This window comes from Ailuropoda melanoleuca, chromosome 14 (genome assembly GCF_002007445.2).
Source record: "Ailuropoda melanoleuca isolate Jingjing chromosome 14, ASM200744v2, whole genome shotgun sequence".
Taxonomy (NCBI): Eukaryota; Metazoa; Chordata; class Mammalia; order Carnivora; family Ursidae; genus Ailuropoda; species Ailuropoda melanoleuca.
The window spans coordinates 36,735,410-36,758,462 of record NC_048231.1 but is presented as its reverse complement, the minus strand read 5'-3'; positions in this window follow the sequence as shown (position 1 = coordinate 36,758,462).

Below are 23,053 nucleotides of genomic sequence, written 5' to 3'. Positions count from 1 at the left end.
TGGACAGGGGGTTCTCCACCCTAAGGACCACTGAGGCAGCCACTCCCAGAGCTACCGATGTCCCCGGGGTCAAGGTCTTCTTGCCTGGAATCTGCTCCTTTCTACCAAATTCTTTGACTTCCTCCCCCCAGCATTCCTCCATCCACCCCTTCCTCTAGCCCCCACCACATATGCTTGCTAGGCACCTGCCACCTGCTAGGCCCAGGCGTGGGTTTGGAGGAGCACAGTCCTTTCCCCTGCAGGGGACATTCTGACCCAAAGACAGTCATTCACATGTCCTTCTCCATGGTCTGCTGGTTTCTCTCTGGGGGACTTGTGTGCACACCCCACTGCCGTGGATGTCTTCCCAGGTGTGTGGTATGTTTTGGACGCTGTCCCAACAGAACTCTTGGTGGGCCGAGCAGCACAATAGCCATGGCTGCAGGGTCATTTGGAGGGTGGGAGAGGGGTCTGTGATGGGCTGATGACTATTAATGAGATCTCTTCCAAGGAAAAAATTTGGAACATTTGGATTTTTTCCAAGAATTGTATTGACTCCATGGGTGGCTTTAGGTAGCATGGACATTTTAACAGTATTAATCTCCGTTCCATGAACATGGGCTACTTTCCATTTGTATCTTCTTCAATTTCTTTCATCAAAGTCTTATAGTTTTCATTAGACTACAATGGAATGGAAAGGATCTTTCACTTCCTTGGTTAAATTTATTCTGAAGTACTCTATTATTTTGAATTTGAATGGCCTAGTTTTCTTTGCTTCTCTTTTTCGATGTTTCATCATTTGTGTATAGAATTCCAACGAATTTCTCTATGTTGATTTTTATATTCTATAACTATACTGAATTCCTTGGTTGGTTCCAACAGTTTTGTGGTGGGGACTTAAGGATTTTTTTTATATAAGAGCATATCATCTCCAAATAAAGACAATTTTACTTCTTCCTTTCTAATTTGGATGCCTTTTATTTCTTTGTCTTGCCTGATTGTCCAGCTGGGGACTTCCAGTACCGGGTTGAGTAGGAGTGGTAAGAGTAGTCATCCTCGTCTTTCCTGATCTTAGAAGAAACACTTCCAACCTTTCACTGCTGGGTGTGCTGTTAGCTGTGGGCTTGCCATACGTGGCCTTTATTATGTTGAGGTATGTTCTTTCTATACCTACTTTGTTGAAGGCTTTTATCATGAAAGGATGCTATATTTTGTCAAATGCTTTTTCTCCATCTATTGAGAAGACTGTATGATCTTTACCTATCATTCTTTTCATGGTACATTGATTGATTTGCAGATGTTGAACCATCCTTGCCTCCCCCAGAGAAATCCCACTTGGTCATGGTGTATGATCCTTTTAATGTGTTGTTGAGAATTTGGGTCACTGGCGATTTGCAGCTTGCACTCCCTGGTCTCTCCTCATGTGGTCGTAGACTCAATGGGGATCTGCGCCCATGAGTGGAGAGGCCTAGATTTTATAGGACACAAGGCTTTGCTGTGATGGATGATACATGTCATAACTCTGGTTTCCATCACATTCACAAGGAAATAATGGGCAATGCCACGTGTGTAAAACAGCCGGGTGCCTCTTACACACCTTCTCAAGTACCATGGACACCAGTCCAGCTTAACGGAGTGAACTTGGGTCTGGGAGTCCCAACTGGGTTTTGATTGACCAGACATTTGTTCTTTAAGCACTTTAGAAATAGTAACTCATTTGACACTGAGTTCTGACTCCAAAGCGTGTGTGGAAATGGGTTGGTTCTGCTGGGTCCCAGTGGCGGGAATGGGCAAATACCTTCCTTCTTTGTCCCTTGGACTCCCCACGAGGCAAATGGAAGGAGCAGTCCCTATGGCCTGGGTTGTGGGGGGACCCAACCACATAGGATGGGCCTGCCCAGGAGGGGGTCTGGCCCCTGGGAGGAGGACAATAGCAACACTGGGTTTTCGGGTCACAAGCGTACCCAGGAAGGGTATTTGGAATGTCCACGTCGTAAGGCCCCCCAGGAGCTAAGCTGCACAATGTTTGCCTCCAGGTGTGGCTACTTCTCTGTGGCAGCATCTTTGCTCTTGGCGCAGGCGCTGCTGGGGGTGTGTGTCTGACACCGCCTGGTGTCAGTTAGTAACGGGCAGTCACCTTTACCACCCCCATCCCGCCCAAGAGTCCTGTCTGGCCTGTAATGCCGGGCTGCCTGCCCCAGTCTTAACAGACTCTTCTGGTCTGTGGGATGCATTATGAAATTCTTTGCATTTTTTTGGTGCAGCAACATCTGGCCTTGTTGACCCACAGCCTTGATGAATGGGTCTCCCCTTGCTGGCTTGTATCTTCCACCTGTTTGAAATTTATATTCTCTGGTATTTCTTCTGTGTCTTACAGATAGATACTTCTGGTAATTTCCCTCCTACCTGCCTGTAGCAGAGAGGCCAGGTGTTGACTTGGTGGAGTCACTGGGGGGAGGGGTCTTTCCCAGGTCTAGACCTCTAGAAGATAGTCCTCAGGGACTTAAAAAAATGCATTGTCTAAATGGGGTGATGGAGTCAAAACAGACAGATGGCACGGGGCTCACTTTTGGCATCTACCTAACATGGCTTATGACTCAAGCCAGCCAAGACGGACACATAAATGAGTTAAAGGCAGGATCAGCAAGACAGATGCTTCCTCTGGGAACATGTATTCATCAACATGGCACTTAGAGTCAAATAAGACCCAAATGTAATCATGAGTGGGCAGTTCTAAATGCGACGATACAAGCAAACCCTGTCCTGCAGGGTGCAGAGGGACGGTCGGTGACATCAGCATTTTGCCGTGCTCCGTGCAGCCTCTGGGATCCAGGGCTTCTCCGGCTACTTCCTCAGACTCAGAGGCTCTGGTGAGGCAGAACCTGATTCGCAGAAGAGAAGACATGAACGCAAGTAGCCTTGGGGCACATGCAGTGGGCCAGCCGCCCCCTGGAGCAATGACAATCCGAGATCAGAGAGAAGGGCTCACCCAAGGTCACCAGACTGGAGTCTGCATTTCTCCATTCTCCATCCAATTAGCTAAAAATAAAATCTGAGAAATGCCCACCTGTGCGTGGTGCTTAGTGGCTGGCAGGTGGCAAAGCATTATGCTTCCACCCTGACAATAGTGCTGCGAGGTAGTCAGGGCAGACACTTTCATTTCATTTTGCTGATGAGGAAACAGGCACATTGGCGAGAAATGGCTACTTGGAGATTGAAACTTAGATTCAGATGCACAGATGTCCTGGATGCTGCCTCCTTCCCCCCCTTTTCTCTCCTCCCCATGCCCTGACCCATCCTTGCTTCCCCCATCAGGCTTATGCCGTTCCCACTGAGCTCCCTGCAGAGTGCAGAACTCTCAGAGCTGTGATGGCATTTGGGGATCGTCGGTCCAGAGGCCCTGCATGGAAGACAAAGGCACAGAGTCTCGGGGACATCATGTGACCTGCCCAAGCCTCCTCGGCATCCAGGGTCAGGTCTTTGGGTGTTGGTGCAGCCTTCTTTCCATCAACCCGCATGCCCCGCAGTACAGACACAGGACATGGGACCCTTGGTTTGGCACATTTTCAGGACACACTGATGTGCCCCATAGTCACCCATGGTCCCATTTCGCCATCCCTCTGCTTGGAAGCTGGCCGGCCCCATTTGCCTCTCTGCAGATTTCATTTGCTGCCTTCCGAGCTGGGCTCCAGGGTCGGGGCAAGCCTTGTGGTGTGACAGTCAACGGGAAGGCCCTTGGTGGCCCCCATTTCCTTGCGGACTGGCTGATCTGTCTTCAGGAAGAATCATGTCCCACCATCTTCCCGATCAAATGGAGATGGGAGTTCCTTTCCCCACGTTTGTAGCTCCAAGGCTCTCTTCACACTTACCTCCTGATGGCAGATGCCGGTCTGTGCCACCCTGGCCAGGTCCTTCCCTCTCTGGCCTCACTCCTCACCTGTATAGGAAGGCTGTGTGTGTGTGAATGTGCATGCCTGTGTGCCTGTGTGTGCACACGTGTGGCCCCCAAGGGCCCTTCTCAGCTCCAGGCTTCCCAGGGCTGGCTCTCTGTGTATCTGGGATAAAGGTGTTATGCTAATGGTATTTGCACATGCGGATGTGTCCCGTTGGCCATGTCACACCCTCCTGCCTTCATATCTGAGGATTCCCCACCAAAAGGGACTCAGGTCCCAGGAACATTCAGACCAAACCCCACATTTCCACCTAGAACTGCTCTTTCTCTTCTAGCAGCCTGGGCTACAGAGATGAGCACACAGCCGTGTAGTATTGAAGTTCATCAGACTCCAAGGCCCTCATCCCGGCGGCTCCTGGAGTGCCGCGTGCTGATTCCCTTCCGCAAGTCTCCTATCATCATCCCAGAACGGCAGGTGTGGACTCTGCCAAGGCCTTGGTCCTGGAGTCACCACTGAAATCCGACTCAGACACTCCCCCTTGAGGCCGGAGGTCTTCATCACAGCCACTAGAGAGGGGTGGCCCCAGTACATTGACTGGGGCTCCCAGCTGGCTTTTTAGATGTTCCTTTTTGTGCCAGGGTTGTTGAGCCAGACCATGTTCCAGCAACAACTGCTGCCCCCCTCAAGAAACCAAAGGTCACCTTGCAAGATCTCTTGTTCCTCTCCGTGCTTTCCCCTTCAGGAGTCCCTGGAATTTTCTGCCAATGGGTCTAAGATAGAACAATTTCAATATCTTGATTTTTAGCTTGTATATTGCTACCCATAAAAAGACTGTTTCCCAGTTTCCCTTGCAGCTAAGTGAATAATTTATGGCCAGTGAAGAGTAAGCATAAATGTCCTGTGGGACCACTATGAATTTCTCTTAAAACATTAGAAGCATGCCCTTCTTTGATCCTTCCTCTGTCCTGCTGTCTGGAATGTAGATGTGATGGCTGGAACTCGAGCAGCCATTTTTGATCACAAGGGTCACACCTTAGTGATGGTGGAGCAGTATGTTAGAAAGAACCCTCATTCTTGATGGCCCTGTGTCCTTTATCAGTTTTGTGTTTTCTACTTCTGGATCTCTTTAATGTGAAAGAGAAATAAATTTCTCTAGCATTTGAGCACTGTTATTTGGGGTTTTCAGTCACATGTGGTTGAACACAGTCCTAACTGATACATCAAGCAAGCTTGATTTCTAAACAAAGGGGAACCCTGAGGGTATTTGCGGACCTCACATATTTCCTTCCCTGTGGCAGCTCTAGAGCCTGTCTCTGCGAGGGGACATACAGATCCTTGTGTCCCTTGCTTAAGAACGAGAGACAATAGTTACAATCTGTTAATCCCATCTGCTTTCCATAAGAGGGGAAAATGGTTACTTGGTGATGATAGAAATTCTCAGGCCGGGTGGAGGAGATGTTCCCTGAGTGTCTCCTCACAGGGACACTGGAGATGGAGGGGAGACAAAGAAGAGAAGCTCATGGCGCCCATCACAGGAGACCTTTTATCTATACTCACGGAGTTTGTCATTTCAAAGCTCATTTTCATTCTTTATAAACACATTAAACTCTTGCTTCTCCTTCTCTCAGCAAGTGCTCCTGGCGATATGGATACTACGCCCATTTTACAGGGACAACTTGAGACTACAGGGGTGGTGTAGCTTGCTGGGGTCGTAAGTGGTGAAGCCAGTCTGCCTTGCTTCTTTTTGTTGTACTTTCTCTTAATGGAGGCAGAACAATCTAGAAACCATATATCCTAGACTTTCCAGAAAAATTTCAAGTTCATTAAACATTGTGTTCCCTCCCACCCCTTAAAGCACATTTGTTCTGGAAAGAACACACACACTGAGGTCTGGTTTGGCAAATATATCAGCCCTTGGGAAAACTTACCTTTTAAAACCATCCACGAAAAGTAGCATGCATTTCTGAAAAAGGTAACGTGCTGGGGAGTTCAGAGGAAGTCAGAGAAGACTTCCTGGAGGAGGTGGGCTCTGATCAAGGTGTAGAAATAATGCTGAACTGGGATGGAAGAAAGCTCTCTGGGAGAGGCTGGGACTCCATAGAGGAGGTAATGACAAGGAGATGGTCATGGAAAGTAAGAACATTCTGGAAGAAGGAAGAGCACATGACATGCAAAGACCTCGGGGGCTCTGATGAAACACTGGGGATCTGTGATGCTTATGATGAACCTGGAGGGGGCAGGAGGGGAGCAGAGCAGACAAGACCCAGTGGAGGTCCAAGTGAGAGATGGGGTGATGCCAGCTAGAGCAGGGCAGAAAGAGAGGACAGGAGGACAGGCTGAAGAGGCCTCACGGAGGCCAACAGGAAATGGTCGGACTGGTATCACCACACGAAATGCCAGACGCCTTTCTTCTGCACAGCGAGGCCTGTGGTCAGCACATACAGATTAGTTGTTAATGTTCTTCCCATGCCACACAGCTTCTCTAAATATTTGCTTAAAATTAATCTTATGAGCTCAAAGGGAAAGTGATTTTCTATTAATAAAAACTGTTTTCAGCAACAGACTCACTTGCTAATTCTCCTCCAAGTAGCTGAAAAAGTTTAACCGAACACTTCCTAAACTTTTGTTGTTTGTATTTCTTCTCTCAGGTCAGCTTTGAGTACCTGGTGGTGTCTCCTGTAGGAAAAAAAAAAAAAGATAAAAAAGGCATCAAAGTATTAACAATCTTATCCATGGTTGGAGTAATTATAGGCGACTGGTTCGTTTTCTTTGTGTTTTTCAAGTTTCTTTCACGAAGCGGAGACGTAGTAAAAATCAGGCTACCCAAACAGGCAGAAAACACAGGCTTGCTCCAGATTTCTCCTCTGCATACTATACGCCAGAAGCAAATACAGACTGTCCTCAGACCTTCGAGGGGAGAAGTTGGTGGGCCAGGAGCTACGTGCCAGCCTCCTGTCTCTTGTGAATGAAGAGCACAGGGACATATCCTTAGATAGGCCAAGACTGGGCAACGATGGCTCCTGTCACCTTCCCAGAAGACCATTATCCAAAGATGTGTAGCCAAGGGAGAGATGAATCAGAACGAAGAAGGCGGGATCAAGGGGCGGGTCCGAAGTGCGAGGCCCTCCAAACACACAGGCAGACGTACAAACGCTGCTCTACACAGAGCAGCACGGTAGAATGAAAAATGCCCCCCACGATTCATGAAAAAAATATTTATGAAATTAAGAACGATCTGAAGAAGCTGGATCTATAACCTCAAACCGAAAGCACCAAGACTTGGGGGCAGCGAGGAAGGGAGGCATTGGACCAGGGCTAGAAGAACAGAGCAAGCGGCCAGGCTTTGCTACATTGTTCTTGATTTGGGCAAATCTAGAAACAGAAGCTTGGGTGTGCATTCGCGGGTCTTAAAGGGGAGATAGCTGAGAGAACCAAAATGATGACGAGATACATTAGATGGAAAAAGCCACGGCAGGAGCGTTTCCACGTTTGCGTAAGAAGGGAAGGTCCCCACGCTGGCCCTGTCTGTAGGAAGTGGGGCTGCCAAGGGGAGGGGGGCTGGGGCCCCAGGGGCTGATCTTCAGTGACCTGCGAATCTCTCAGAACAAGGTGGCAGGCATTTTGAGACAGCTCCCTGGGGCACCCGGCTGGCTCATTGATGGAGCGCGCGATGTTTGGTCTTTAGGTCGTGAGTTCGAGCCCCATGTTAGGGGTAGAGGTTACTTTAAAAAAGTGAAAAAATATATAAATAAATAAATTCAAAAATAAAAACAGCTTTATCAAGGTATACTAGAACATACGATAAACTGCCATTGCTTCAGCGTACAATTTCACCCACTCTGGTGCTGACACCAGAGTGGCCATCGCGCTAGTGCACGAATCCGTCACCCCCAAACGTTCCCTCCGCAACCCCTCTCCTCCCCGCCCCCACCACAGACAAAAGTGAGCAAAACATCTGATAAAAGGTAATGACTCTCAGAATAATAATACAACAAAGTGTCTCCTTTTGTGCACAGAAATAAAGAATTCACCTTATTTTTAAGCATCCATGGGACAATGACCAGAGCCAGGCATATGTGAGGTCTTAAAAATCCAATTGTGTTCCAAAAAAACAAAACAAAAACAATTTTTCAGATCCGCGGTATTAAATGCATTATTTATCAAAAAAGAAAGCTAAAACAGGTATGATTGAAGCATTCAATTCAATCATCTAGAAAAGGAGGAAATTCAACCAGAATAAAATAAGAAAGATGAAGCCCATCTTAATGCAGTAAAAAAACACAGCTGACAGAGAAATGTGAGTCGATTTGAAAAATAAAAATAAACTTTAATAATCTGGTGACTCTAATTAAATAAAAAGACACAAAAATACATGCAACATGGCGAAGACGTAATTGCAGAGAGAGGGGGCTCACGAAAAGAATAATATATATAATTATGCTAATGCTTTGGAAATCTCGATGAAAATAGGCAATTATCTGGAATGCTATAAATTACCAAAAATCTTGAGAGAATATCAAAATCTTCCATAATTATAGAACACATTGAAATTTTAATAAAAATACTTTCAAAAGAAGGTTGCAGGCCAGGTAGTTTTACAGATAAGTTATCGAGGGTATTAAGGAACAGACGTGTAACTCTTCCAAAGCACAGAATAGACCAAAAGCTCCCCATCTTGCAAGGCCGAAGTAATCTCATCGCCGAAATCTATCAACGCTAACCTCAAAATGATTGACCTGTCTCACTTACGAACACAGATATGGAAATTCTTAATAAAACACTCACATGTCAAATTCAATAGCATGTTAATTATTCATCAAAGTCCGGTAGACTTTGTCCCAGGAGTGTAAGAATGGTTTCATGTTGCGGGTAATCTGTTAGTAGAAGAAATCGCATAGGTTATATGAGAAAAAAACAACAACATATGATTATCTCAATCGGTGCCTAAAAGATCATTTATTCCCATTCTTAAATAGCACCATTTAACAGAAGAATAGTTTCTCCTAGGTGCTGACCACCCGGCTAAGTACTCCTATAACTGGGCTGAGGGTTCGTAATATTAACCAACCGTAATGACCTTGACGTAGGTCTGCTCTACCCACGGCCAGCCCTTCCACCTGCCCATCAAGCCCTAACTCCTTCCCATCTCAGGTACCTTATACAATCCACTAACTACTCCTTTCCTATACTTTCACCTTTTCTGTGCCCCCTCTCCCCAAAGTCTGGCTCCTTCCCATCAGTATTTCAACAAACTAAAGATCTTTTCAAAATTTTCACCTGGGGGCGCTTGGACGGCTCAGTCGGTGAAGCGTCTGCCTCCGGCTCAGGTCGTGATCCCAGGGTCCTGGAATCAACCTCGTGTTGGGCTCCCTGCTCCACGGGGAGTCCTCTGCCCCTCCCCCTGCCCCTCCCCCTGCTCTCTCTTTCTCTTCCCTCAAATAAATAAAATCTTGAAGAATAAAATCTTATTTTGACCTCCTAAGACCCTCCCCAATGGAGACTCCTGAGAGATCTGTCTATGTTCATTCTCCGTTGTCCTCTGGGTTCTGCTCCTTTTGCTACCCCGAACCGGTTTCGCGGATGCCCTGCCGGCTGCGCAGCCCGCGTGAAAGGAGGCTCTCAGGGACGGAGCACTGCTGGGGACGGTGACCGCGAAGGTGCACACGGGAGCCGGGGGGAAGCCGTGCTCGCAAAGATGCCCCCAAATCCAGTGACGCCGTGAAGACTGGAAGGGGGTCCAGCTTTCCCGCACGGGTCTCGTTTGGTGGGCGGCTCTGCTCCTGGTAGTGACTCAGGGATTCGGGTCCCTCCATCGTCCTGCCACTAATGAAAACAATAATCCCTTTTGTACAGATGGTGTTTTCCACTTCACAAAGCATGGAGCTTTTACAAAGCACGGGACCCCTCTGGTTATTGATCATGATCCCAGTTTGGTAAATCTCGAACCCAAAGCTCTGAGCCCTTGTCAAGCAGACAAGCAGCCCACAGCTCCAAAGACGACTGGCCCCACGTCACGTGGCAATGGAAAGGGGTTACCTTTCACGGGTTGACAGCCCTGCCCGCTGCTAACCCATGGTCAGGGGGAGCCTGCCAGCAGGTGCTTTCCTTAGACCGCAGGCTCAGAAAGTTCCCTTGGTCTCTGGAACTCTCTTCTCTCTCCCGCTGGAGTTTTTCCAGTGGGCCCAGCAGCCCCCTCCCATGTGTTTTCAGGGTCCTGCCAAGAGCTTTTCAAATGTTCCCCAAGAAAAGGCCAGACCTGTTCATGGGGCTCCGGGGCTGGCCAGACACCACCCTCTTATTCGCTGCATAGAAATAAAACACGGAGGTGACAAGCAGCTTGGAGGAGTTGAAATGTCAGCGCGACACCCTGAAGTCTCCGCCGAGCGTGTAACTCAGAGATGGTAAAGGTTGCCCAGAAAGCAAACTGTCAGCTAGGAACCGAGGGAAGTTCCTCCTCTGGGTTCTTGGAGCCAGCAGCTCCAGAAGAAATGGTTCGGATGCCAGGAGCCCACCCTGACTCCCAGGCAAACCGTCGGCAAGTGCCAGCAGCCGCTCCACCCACCCGCATGCTCTCGCCGCCAAACCACTTGTAGCTCCCGAAAGCTCTCCCATCCCGTCGCCATCCCCGTCCCCTCCTGCATCCCCTTCCGCAATGCCCCTCCCGCCCCTCCTGCCCTCTGCTCTGCTCTGCCAGGGCTGCCGCCTCCCTGCACACCTGCCCCCACCCCCCTAGGCCTCCAGCACCTCAAGCACAGAGATGGCATCTTTATTCTCCAAACCCTGGGGCCCCAGCACACAAGAGGGCTTCAGCCAGGCTTTGCGTCCACTGAGCAAACGACACTTCCCGGAGCCCAGCCTTTGGAATGGACTGGAGGCCAAGCCCAGAAGTCCTTCCCACCCCCCGCTGGCAGCCCGTCACTGGGACTCAGTTTCTTCATTTGTAGAAGGATGGGACGCCAGCTCAGGGCCCAAAGGCAGAGCCGTGTCGGTGTCATTGCAAAATAGCCTTGCTGGGACCTGACTTCCCAGCCTTGACTCCGCTGCTCCCCCGTTGCCCGCCCACCTTCTGCTCTTCCGGACCTTAGCGGGGTTCCTGGAGGCTTGAGCTCCGTCCATGGCACAGAATGGCCAGCTCGGAGCCGGTGCTTATGTGTGTGCCCCTGTGCGCTGGTGTGTGCTGGCACGTGTGTGCGTGTATGTGTTAGGGAACGGAGTGGGTGCATGGGTGTGTGTCTGTTTGTGTCTTTGCCTGTCACCCTGTAGATCTGGTCAGAGGCGGGCCAGAATCGAGAGGCAAGCTCTGGGGGAGTGGACATGGGGTAGGGCTGGGAACCACTGAGGACAGTGCTGTGTTTACTCATCCACAGGGCACTTGCCCTGGCCTGGCCGCTGGCCGTGCCTGTGCACAGGTGGGGGTGTGTGTGCGTGTGTGGCTGTTTGTGAGCATGCATGGTTACACGTGTTCCTCTGTGAGTACGTTTGCATGCATGCTCGTCGCGTGCGTGCACGTGTGTGTGTGTGTGTGTGTGTGCACGTGCGTGTGCAGGTCCCACCTTGGACCCTTCAGAAGCCAGGGGAGATGTTCTGGCAGGCAGGTGGAGGCATGGGAAGCAGGCACCCTGCTGGCACCACCACTCACCTTTCCGCTTTCACCCGATTTTAAGTATTGATTGTCACGTCTGAAAATGCTGGAATGGCAGCCGCGGTTCTCTGAGCCAAAGTGCCGTGTGAACTGTGAAAATTGTCTACCCCGTGTGGGAGGCAGAGACGGCTTCCTATTTTAGTCTTCTGTGAGACTCCAAAGGTTAGTGGTTTCTGCAGATCAAACCTCAGGGTCACACGTGTGAGGCCCTCACAGATGTTCCTGGCGGCTGCCGTGGCCAGGGAGACTTTCCGTGGGTGCGTGGTGGCCCTGGGAAGGGACTTCTCTGCCTGCAGCTCCTCTGGCTTTGGAGGCACGGAGCTGTGAGGGACTTTAGAGTCCCATGTCTTGAATCGTTCCCTCTCAGAGCTGGGGACAGATATTCAGCAGCATGTCCGAGGTTCCACGGAGCAGAAATTTAAACCAAGCTGTTTCCCTCCCCCCAGGGGCTGTAGAACAAGAAGAGGCTAGAAGTGGGAGTGGTGGGGTGGCCGGCGGAAGGCCAGCCAAGGACCTGGGGCTGTCCCACACGCAGTGGGAGCCATGGCTGGTTTTGGAGCAGGAGAGGCTCATGCTGTTTGGCATGTTATAGGGAACTTCACCTGACCTCTCCTCGGTGCTGAGTAGTTTTCGGTGGGACGGTGAGACCCAAGCTGGGAGGTCCCCTGGCACTCCTGGGATGTTTCACAGTGGCCAGCCGTGTTGAGGAGGGAATGGAGGGAAAGCAGAGCTTCAGCGGGTAAAGAAGGGCAGGAGGGGTGCTCTGGGCAGAAGAAACGGCAGTTGCCTCAGCAGCAAGGGGCAGTACCATGTGTGCTGGGAAGCCACGCGTTCCACCGGGATTGGAGGATCCCCACCAGCAGGAAGCCAGGCAGGAGGGCTGTGAGTGCTGTGGGGGCATGGCCTCTCCCCTGAGGGCGCCCCCAGATCCATATTAGCAGTGGGGGGGTTACTGAGGGCAGGGAGGAGCACAGCTGCGGGGGGAGTGGGCTCCTTTCTGGAGGGGCTTAAGGCTAGGACAGCAAGTTGTGAGAGGATGGAGAGGCCCCCCCTGCCCCCACACCCCCCTTCTCCCTCCCAAGTTCTCCCTCTTTGGACATGCCTGGGGGGCTAGAGAGATGGTTAACCCCTCCCTGCCAAGGCCTGCGTGAAATGGGGGAGGGGCCATGGGCGCTTGGGTCCTCCCTGGAGGCATCCAGTGTGTTGAGGTCAGAGGGCAGGGGTCTAAGCTCCGAAGTCTCCAGAATGTGGCACTCCCTAAGGAAGCCCTTCTGTGGGGGCCCCTGGCTCCTCTCCTCACCACCTCTTGCAGAACGCAGTGATGGCTCCCTTTTGTAGATGGGGACACTGAGACTCAGGGGGGTGTGTGACTAGCTCAAACGGCACAGCTGGAAGAGGCAGAGTGGGGACCAGCCTACCTGCCCGACAAAACAGGGAGTGTGCCATTGAGATTGTGAGCTCTGGGTGAAGCTGCCTGCATTCGAATCCCACCTCCTCCTCAGCAAGCCAGCAGCTGACCTCTGTTTCCTCCTCTCTCCGTGAGGGCGAGTCCAGTGCCTGCCTCGCAGGAGGGGTGCAGGTGAGGAAACATGGAGAGTGTTGGAGAATTGTCTGCTGCACGACAGCGCACCACGAGCCCCGTCGTCCTTCGTGTCAGTATCTGACTCCGGGCCCATCCTCCTGCCCTCTGAGGCAGGATGCTGGCACACACCTCACTGCCTTCCGAGTCCCACCAGATTCCTACCACAACTTGCATCCATGTGCTAGGCCTGTCGTAACAAAGCTCCACATGCTGGGGGGCTTCAACACCAGACACTTACGTTCCCAGAGTTCTAGTGGCTGGAAGTCCAGGGTCACGGGTCCGTTCCGAGGCTGGGAGGGAGAATCCGTTCCCGGGCTCGCCCGAAGCGGCTGGCTGGTTGCTGGCAGTCTTTGGTGTTCTTGGCTTGCAGACACATCATGCTGATTTTTGCTTTCATCTTCACAAGGCACTGTCCCCGTGGGTGCCTGGGTCCAAATTTCCTCTTTAATAAAGACAAGGTCATATTAGATTAGGGTCCATCCTCATGACTTCATCTTAACTTGACCGTATTCTGTGTTGGTCTCTGCCCAGGAGCATCATGGTCTGCTGGGAAAATCAGACATGCCAAAGGCAGGTTGAAGATGGTGTGATGTGTGCCCTGAAAGAGAGGGCACAGGGTCCCGAGCCCAGGAGAGGGTGGGGAAGCACAACTGTGCCCCACCAGCCCGGGACACAGTAAGTGCTCACTGCTCCTGTGGATGGATGAATGAATGACCTCGGATCAGAAGAGGGCATACAGATGCCAGCCGCAGAAACACCAAAGCCAATTAAAGAGGCAGGAAGGAATTTCTCACCCCAGGCTCCAGCTCCTTCAGTGTTGAAAGAGCGAATTCCTGGAATTCATCTCCTCTATCTGGGCCATCCCCTTTATCAAGCTCAGAGACCCTCGGAGAGGCTGGCAGCATGTCGAGGCTTGATGGGAAGGCTAGCTGGGCTCCACCCGCAGCATCGGTTCCAGACACTGCCAAAGCCAGCTCGATGCGTGTGTGTCTCAGCAGAGACTCTTCCCATCGTCTAACTGTCCCCGTCTGAAAACTGGATGGAGAGTCCTGTCGAATTTGACGTCTTGTTTTCTGGAGCCATTAGGTTAATTCCTGGTTTGGGGACGCCTACCAGCCTGCAAATGTAAAAGCCCTGGTGGGGCCCAAAGCAGGGCAGATGGCTACGGCTTTGCTGGCTGTCGTGAAGGCACCATTGCTATCTGCACCGTCAAAACCAGTGTTCTGGCGCTTTTAGGGGCAGGAGTCCCGTGATGGGGCCACAGAGCGCTCTTAAGATCTCTTCATTTGGTTCAGTGACCAGAGTAGGGGGTTCTCTGTCAGCCACCCCGCCCACCCATGCAATCCTGGCAAATCACTTTCCCCCTCCGAGCCTCAGTTTCCCTATCTGTACAATATGGACTAAGAGACTGGGTATAGGTGATTTTTTAGAATTCTGTTTGAATGTTAATGGTTCTTTAGGGCTTGAATGACTTTTATTACCATGGTGGAGGGTCTGAAGACCTTATAAGCTGTTCTTATGGGGAACTTGATGATAACTTGTCATTTGGGGGCAAACTTGGCAGCACCGAGATAATGCTAAACCTCGCAGCAGATGGGGGAGTCGATCATTGACCCATTCGCTACCTGTCCAGTAAGGGTTCACTTTGTGTCCTTTGTGGTCCAGGCAGAAGGCAGAGGAGGGTCAATGCCCTCTATCACCATCCCTCTCCCTGCCCGTGACCCTCTTTCTTTCTGCCATCAGTTCCTCTAAGCATGAAACAAATAAAATGGCAAGATGTGGGGTCCACCTACTGTCAAGATCCACCAGCTCCTGGCATTTAACCAGAGAGGCTTGGCCAACATCTAATCTTGGGAGACCAAACCACCCTTTCCAATATTTTCACCATTAAATTGGCAGCCCTGAAAGTCAGCATTTGTGAGCATTTCAAGTGTGTGGGTGATATTGTTCTAAGCACCATCGCTGAGCAAACCTTTGGTGTTTGTTGAACAAATGGATGAATGTTTATTCTGGGGCAGACTGAATATTGGTGGAACCTCTCTATCTCGCTAATCCTGACACTAGGCAGATTATCTGCTTTACCCGTATAGAGAATCACAGAGTTTAGATTGATTGACAAACAGGACTCTTGCCAATGACAATGAAGAAATGAGGGTCCTGTAGACCGCTCAAGTTCACGCAAGAACCCGAAGTGGAAGGTGGGGTGTGGCCAGTTCTGCTGGATTCGAACCTCTGATGGCTGGTCCCAGGCCAGGCGAGTCTGTCCGACAGGGTTTGAGGCTTGCAGATCCCCAAACAGACACATCTTCCCCACCGGGTGACCAGGGCATTAGCATTTCTGGCACGAGCTCCTCAGGTTCTGGACTCGGGGCATCTGACCCTCAGGAGACCCCCGGGGGAGTAACCAGAGCTGCTGTGCCTCTCGGGCAGGGATCAGGAGCAGTGAGCCTGTGCTCAGCCGACACGTCTGACTCAGAGTGTGCACCAAGGGAACAAAGCACTTAGGGCCAAGGAGAGAGAGGTAGAGAGAGAGACAGAGACAGAGGAGAGAGGGGGAAATCTGCCAGGGGGGAGGGCTGATGTGGGAAACCGCACGGGGGCCCTGCGTACACTGTGAGGCCCCGTGAAGGGTGATTCATGCAGAGTAGGGCAGGGTGGGGAGCCTGGCCGCACTCCTAGTCTCTCTGTTCATCCCCCAAACCTGAAGGGAAAAGGAAATCAGGATAAAGGAAAAACAACAGTGAAACCTTGAGCATGGTACGTATACTGCCTGTACTTACACGGAACTGTCGCTCATCATCTCCCTGAAATTTACACTTACTGGGTGTTGTGCATTTTTTTAATCTTGTTTTTTTTTAAGTAGGCTCCATACCCAACATTGATCCCAGCGTGGGGCTTGAACTCACAACCCTGAGATCAAGACCTAAGTGGAGATCAAGTGTCAGATGCCCAACTGACTGAGCCACCTGGGCACCCCTGGGTGTCTTGTATTCTTATTTGCTAAATTTGGCAACCATCACCTGGAGGAGAGGCGCAATGGGGCTGCCAGCACCCTCAATGTGCCCCTTACCAGGAGCCTTCCCAGCAGGTTCCTGTATTGTCTTGAATGTGGGCTGGGGGCATAATGCAAAGTGGGGCTGTGCCAGGCCCAGTGTGCTGGTCCAGGTAAGCAGGTGCTCTGATGCTGGGCTTCCGTGTGGACTCTTGGCAGCCGTGATGACTAATTTTATATATCAACTTGACTGGGTCATGGGGGGCCCAGATACTCGGTCAAACATTATTCTGGGTGTTCCTGTGAGGGTGTTTTTGGATAAGATTAACATTTAAATCAGCGACCTGACCAAAGCAGATTGTTCTCCCGAATGTGGGTGGGTCTGACCTAATCAGTTGAAGGCCCAACTAGAACAGAAAGGTGGGCCCTCCTCAGAGTAAGAGGAAATTCTTTCTCCTTACTAGCTTTATGCTGGGACATTTGGCTTTTTCCTGTCTTTGAACTTGAACTGAAATGCCAGTTCTCTCTGGGCCTTGAGCCTTCCAGACCACACGGGAGCCACCCAATTGGCTCTCCTGGGTCTCAGGCCTCACTGTTGGACTGGAGTCATAACATCGACTCTCCTGAGTGTCCAGCTTGCTCACTGCAGATCTTAGGACTTATCAGCCTCCATAATCATGTCAGCCAATTCCTTACCATAAAATAGTGTAATAATTCCTTATAATAAATATAAATAATAAACCAATTCTAATTCCTTATAATAAGTTCCTAAATATGAAATATTGGTCCTGCCTGGCTGGGGAGCCCTGACTAGGATAGCAACCATGGGGACAGGGAGTCCAAAGCTCCTGTCCTCATGGCCCCCGGAGCTGCAGCTGCTCCGTGTGGCTGGATCCACGTACGTCAGCGTGCTGGACACAAGTGGTCCCGCTGTGGACAGCTGAGGTGCTGGGGGGACCCGGCACAGGCTGCCGCGGTGGGCGTTCGTCTCCTGCCCGTGCAGCGACTCCGGGACTCCGCAGCGACTCCGGGACTCCGCAGCAACACTGATTCTTCAGGGGGGAGACGTGCTTCTTGTCTCTTCTAAAATTCACCGGGATGGCACAAATCTGCTCTGTAAAAGCAGGGAAAATGTCATATTGCAGGAAGGAAGATGGGGAGGAGGCATTTATTTAGTGCCTTCTGTGAGCCAGGCTCCCTACAGACAGTGTTTCATTCTGTTTTAATTCTCGGGAGGACCTCAAAACACAGGACCGGATCCTGAGATGGTCCTTGGTTAATGCCACACACTCATGGCTGGCCCGGGGTGTTTATAGTTTATGCACGTTAGTAAGAGAGCTGGGACCCGCCACCTAACACGAGAACCAGAACCTTGTTGATGACTTCCTTCCACCCAGGGCCTCTGCTCTCCCCTCCCGAGCTCGTGTGTGAAGTTAAACTACAACATGATCTAGTTTTTCACAGGTGAGTATTAGAAGTCTGGTTTTACATTTTTAAAACTTCAGAAAAAGGCATCTCTTTTCACCAACTTCCCAGGAAGTTGCAAGCTTGCTGTGCCCATTTCACGGATGCGCAAGCAGAGCCCCAGCAGGATGGGGGAGGAGCTGGGATCTGAGCCGGAGTCTGTGCAGTTGGTTCTAAGGCTGTGTTCCTGCAGCTCCGGGCAGCTGGTCCCCCTGAGGGACAGTGAGCCCCCCTTGGGCGGGGCCACGCGATCGGCCTTGTTCAACACAGAACCATCAGGGTCTGGCGTGTGCAGAGTGTTCAGTAAGTATTTTTGAGCGAACAAGCAACATCCTTCCCTGTAGGTCTGTGGGGGAGGGGGCATCATGGTGACCGTCCTCAGGGACACAGAGGGTGGGTGGTGGTTGGATTGTCCTCATGGGAGCTCACACTGAATTTCCCACTTAACTTTCCTTTTTTTCCCCCAGTAAGGAAAAACAAAAATGCTTTCCATTCCACAAAATCAGGGGACACAGATTTAGGATCCAGGAGGCAGGCAGTATTTCCATGGTTCCACTCTACCAGCTGTGGCAGGAAGCACAACACCCCCACCCCCCGCCCCACACAGGGCTCCTAGAAGCTTCCAGAGGTCCTTGAGTTTCTGTCTTTCTCCTCCTCCCTGGCTCTGGTCCCCTGGGGAGACCCTCAGACACTGCCTCCTGTGGCTGCCGGAGCCTGGGCCAGCTGCCCCGTGACCCTGGGGGCTGACAGTCGCTCCTGACATCCCACAGAGGTGTGGGCAAGGCTCTGCACCTTGTGGGTACTGCCGTGAGCTCTCAAGGTGAGTGGGGGGACTCACCGCCCTGTGCTTACACTCACCTCCCCAGGGCCAAGTCCTGGGCCTCACTCACCTGTGCTCAGAGCAGTTTCTTCCCAGGAGGCTTCTTCATTCTTCAAGCAAATAGAGTCTGGGGCCCCCCAGAGCTCCAGACTGACAGGAACAATAACAGTAATGATAGTTAACATATAGTCTGTGTGCCAAGCACCTTATGGACATCATTTCATGCGCCTTCACTAACGTGCCCATTTTACAGATGCGAACACTGAGGCTCAGAGGAATCAGGTCGTCTGGCATAGGTCACACAACTGATGCAAGAGGAGCTTGGACTCAAACTGTGGATTGACGGAGCCTGTGTTCTGTGTTGGTCTTGGAGTGGGGACAGGGCACAGCTGAAGTGGACAAATGAGGCTCCCATTCCTAGCCAGGGTCTCCCCAGGCAGGACCACTGGATTTCTGGGTCATTGTAACACCTGCCTGCCCGCAGTGCCCAGCCTTGACATCTGAGGAGCCATTCTCGGGGATTCTGATAATGAGATGCTGGGCCCTTGAACCTGCCAGTTAAGTTCCTGATGACTCAGACCCCATCCACACACATCCTTTTCAAGTTCCAGTCAGCTTCTGCAAGTTCAGGTTCTTAAAAGCCAGCTATGAATCTTGAAACTGTGGGACAAGGGCAGGCATTCAAATTTGGCAGAAAACATCATCCGAAAATGGCACGGTAGCAAGACGTAGGGGAGGACGTAGGGAGACATGGTGTGTGTGCTCGCATGTGATCTCCTGTGTATACACGGCCACAAAACAACACGTGTGTCCCCAGGAACACGCCTGGATATCCCCTCACACTTGCAGCCACGTGAACATGCATCCACACGCACAAGGCCATTCCTGTGTGTGTGTGTGTGCACGCACGTGCCTGGGAGGGGCCCTGTAGGGATGGACACCCAGGAGGTCAACCCTTGCCCTCCCTGGGCTGAAGATGCAGGGATAGATGAGATGCTGACTGAGGACATTTCGGGGGACAGTTCTCAATTCCCCTCGCTTCCCCTCCTGCCGCTCCCAACAGCAGGGCAGGCAGCTTAGGGTCTGAGCTGGGCGTGGATTTTGGAGGCGGGACTCTGCCGCTCTCACCAGGAACTACGGTCTGAAGGCTCGTGTCCTCCCAAATGCATATGTTGAAGCTCTGATGGCCCATGTGATAGTATCTGCAGGTGGGGCCTCTTGGGAGGTAATTAAGGTTAAATGAGGTCACAGGAGTGGGGCTCTGATCTGATAGGATTAGCATCCTTAAGAAAAGGGGCTGCAGAAAGCTTGCTCTCTCGCCAGGGAAAGGCCACCTGGGCACGTAGCCAGATGATAGCTACGGCCCCAGAGAAGAGCCTCAGCAGAAACCAACCCTGCAGGCACCTTGATCTTAGACTCCAGCTTCCAGGACTGAGAGATCAACGTCTGTCGGGTAAGCCCCCAAGTCAGTGTTGTTTCGCTGCGGCAGGTGCAAGTGGACAAAGACACCAGGGTGGCCTGTCCTCTGTGCTAACGCATCCGTTTTTCATGCCTTCATGCGTGAGAAGATGCATATTCCCCGAGCAGCTGTGGCCCTGCAGAGCCTGCCCCCGTGCCAGCCTCCCCGGACGCCTGGTTTCAGCCGGAGGCCAAGGCAGACTCGGAGTGCATGCTTCGGTCTCCAGTGCGTAGGAAGCTGGGCTGGGCCTGGGCCGTCGGGGCTCCTTCGTGACCACTGAGCATCGGAATCAAACCGTAGACCCACATAGCACGTGTCGGGGCCATGTCTGCTGGCCATGTCCGCACAGCCCCGGGAGGAGCCCTCAAGCTCCGGGGAAGAGGAGACAGGCTGGTGGGCAGCTGGACAGACCAGCCCAGGACAGGAAGTCAAGGAGGGGACCCCCAGACAGCTTTTCTTTAAGGAAAACAGGAGAAGAGGGAGAGGTCTGTGGGTTCAGGCTTTCTTTTCTATGTTGCTAGTTATTAAATGCGTGCCAGATGCCGGGCGGGTGCCCAGGTGCAAGCCTCATGAGTCCTCACTGCGTTCTGGAAGGCCGCACCCTTTTTATCCCCACTGGACAGGGCAGGAAACCGAGGCTGAGATGGAGAGGTGCAGTGATTTGCAGCCCAGAGGGGAGGAATCAGGGCTCCTTTGACCCCCAGAGGCCTTGGACACCCTGAACAAACCCCTTATGGGCCACAGACATTGCTTGGCCTTGAGCAAAACTCCTCTTGGCCTTCTCTTGATTTCTGGAGAAATTAATAGGGGGAAAGTTTGAGGAGGACCAGGCCATCTGGTCAAGGTTGGGGTTTGATGCTGAGTAGGGGGGCTCAAGGGGACAGCAGTCTCTGAGGCTGGGCTGCAAGAGGGCTTCCTGGAGGAGGAGACACCAGAGCAGGGAAGGAGGGGAGAGGGGGCTCCAGGCTGGGCCCGGCCAGAGTCAGGGTGTAGGGGTGGGCAGGCTGGCGGCCTGTGCAAGGAACAGAAGCAGCATGGGAGGGCTGGGAATAGGCACACACCTGCTCACTTGAGCCTCTGCAGTCCTCCCTGGGTCGGGGCCACTGTCCTTTTTCTGCATATGAGAACGCCTGAGGCCCAGGTCTCACGGTGACATAACAGGCCAAGGTCATACCTCAGCGTCTCAATTTGTGGCCTGCTCTCTTCCCTGCGACAGCGTGGTTTCTGAGGCCAGGGCCTGGGGTCAGAGCTGCAGCAGGTGAGAGCAGGGGGTACAGCGGCAGCATGAGCTGCAAGAGGTCAGGGGCCAAGGGCCAGGTGTCCGTCCCCGGGAGGAAGAGGGCTGGGACACAGGGGACAAAGCCAGGGCAGGGGGCACCCTCAGCTGGGGCCGGCTTCCCGGGGCAAGGCCAGTTCAAGGGCTTTGGTTCAGGCTAGTTGGCCCCTTCCCAGACCTTCCTTCCAATACCCAGAGAACTGGAGGCAGGAAATGGGGGTGCCGGGGAGGGAGAACCACCTTGGGAAAGGGGAGCCCCCTTCACAGGATCCAAACTTTGTTGGGCAGGAAGATGCTTCCTGGAGCCTTGGAAGGAACTGAGAAACACGGAGTCCTGGGGTCGCTGCCAAACCAAAGTTCGCTCCTCAGGCGAATGCTGTGGGGGGAGAGATGGGGGGGGGAGAGAAACATATGGAAAAACCAGCGTCTTCCACATTGCCAGGAGAGGCAGCCGCCCCTCCACAGTCTGCTGTCCCGTTTCCTTTCTGTTCCCTCCAGTGCCTTCCAGGGACGGTGACTAGAGTCTCTGCAGCCCGGCTTTGAGTGTCCTCTGACACTGAGCACCAGGGTCACCCGAGCCCCTGCCTTCAGGGAGTCACAAAGTGTAAGGAGAGACACAGGAACAGGAGGTGACAGGGACCATAGAGCCAGAAGGCGAAGTCATTGACTGCTGGGGAGATCAAGGAGGGCTTCCAGGAGGAAGCTCCATGGAAGTAACCTGGAATTAGGCCAGAGTAGAAGAGGGGATGCAGGTGTGTTTCCACCTATGCATCTGTTTGAGATGTTGAAATACAAGCACAAAGAAATGGAGGCTCAGAAGTGTCAAGTGAGTTTTGCCCAAGATCGCACAGGAAGCAATAGGTTGGTGAGGTCAGGATTTAAACCCAAGCACCAGCCTGGGGCCAGAGTCTGTGTCTGGGTGCATGGAGCCACTTTGATTCCTGAAGAGACTTCCCAGTAGCCAGGCCAGGGAACCAGCGAGGTGCTGGGAAAGAAGAGGGCCTTGCTCATATTGGGACCTGACCTGAGGAGGGGTCTTGGGACAGAGACGAAGGGACATCCTTTGTCTCAGGGGCTGGGCCGGTGAGGGGAGGGGAGAAGTTGGGAGAAGGAGTTGGCCAGAGTTCCAGACGCATTGTACAGCAGGACCTGGAAACTAGCAGACTCTTCCTTCTTGAGGCTGTCAGTGTTCCCTGGGGTAGGAGGTGCGTGCGTGTGTGCATGCATGTCTGAGTGTGTGTGCATGTGCATGTCTGTGTGCATGCATGTCTGTGTGTGCGTGCATGTCTGAGTGTGTGTGCATGTCTGTGTGCATGTGTGCATGCATGTTCTGAGTGTGTGTACATGCATGTCTGAGTGTGTGTGCATGCATGTCTGAGTGTGTGTATGCCTGTCTGAGTGTGTGTGCATGTCTCTGTGTGCATGCATGTGCATGTGTGCATGCATATCTGAGTGTGTGTGTGCATGTCTCTGTGTGTGCATGTGCGTGTGTGCGTGCATGTCTGAGTGTGTGCATGTCTGTGTGCATGTGCATGTGTGCATGCATGTCTGAGTGTGTGTGTGCATGCATGTCTGAGTGTGTGTGTGTGCCTGTCTGAGTGTGTGTGCATGTCTCTGTGTGCATGCATGTGCATGTGTGCATGCATGTGCGTGTGTGCATGCATGTCTGAGTGTGTGTGTGCATGCATGTCTGAGTGTGTGTACGTGTGTCTGAGTGTGTGTGTGTGCCTGTCTGAGTGTGTGTGCATGTCTCTGTGTGCATGCATGTGCGTGTGTGCATGCATATGCGTGTGTGCATGCATGTCTGAGTGTGTGTGTGCATGCATGTCTGAGTGTGTATGTGTGCATGTCTGAGTGTGTGCATGTCTCTGTGTGTGCATGCATGTCTGAGTGTGTGTGCATGTCTCTGCATGCATATGCATGTGTGCAAGCATGTCTGAGTGTGT